Source organism: Narcine bancroftii, chromosome 4 (assembly GCF_036971445.1).
Source record: "Narcine bancroftii isolate sNarBan1 chromosome 4, sNarBan1.hap1, whole genome shotgun sequence".
NCBI classification, from domain to species: Eukaryota; Metazoa; Chordata; class Chondrichthyes; order Torpediniformes; family Narcinidae; genus Narcine; species Narcine bancroftii.
Window position 1 is genome coordinate 183,111,396 of NC_091472.1, and position 866 is coordinate 183,112,261.

Consider the following 866-nt stretch of genomic DNA (forward strand, 5'->3'; position numbering starts at 1 on the left):
CAGTTGGTTGTTTTTCCAGACTCTTTTGTGTAGTCTTCCAAGGGCGCTATTTGCCTTGGCGAGTCTGTTGTCTATCTCATTGTCGATCCTTGCATCTGATGAAATGGTGCAGCCGAGATAGGTAAACTGGTTGACCGTTTTGAGTTTTGTGTGCCCGATGGAGATGTGGGGGGGCTGGTAATCATGGTGGGGAGCTGGCTGATGGAGGACCTCAGTTTTCTTCAGGCTGACTTCCAGGCCAAACATTTTGGCAGTTTCCGCAAAGCAGGACGTCAGGCACTGAAGAGCTGGCTCTGAATGGGCAACTAAAGCGGCATCGTCTGCAAAGAGTAGTTCACGGACAAGTTTCTCTTGTGTCTTGGTGTGAGCTTGCAGGCGCCTCAGATTGAAGAGACTGCCATCCGTGCGGTACCGGATGTAAACAGCGTCTTCATTGTTGGGGTCTTTCATGGCTTGGTTCAGCATCATGCTGAAGAAGATTGAAAAGAGGGTTGTCGGACTCTGGCTTTACCTTACTCTTAATTTAGTCTATGTGTAGTCTGAGTCCAGCGTGTTCTTTGAATGAAGTGATAGGAGAAGGTATTCGGTTCAACAGTCAATTTATTACACAGCACAAGAATAAAACTTAACAGAGCTCTGGGTCAATCGTTAGTTCATAGGTCACCTGCACAGTGAGCTACTCCCCAAGACTGACCCCTATTGTCCAGTTGGCTCAGTTTATATAGATCAACCTTGTCATACAGAACAAAAGTTGGCTTCCTTTGCTAGATTTCATTATCATACAGAACAAAAGTTGTCTTCCTTTGCTAGATCTTTTTGCATAAGGGTTATCACAAGTCATCTCCTGTTTTGCAGATATCTGGGGT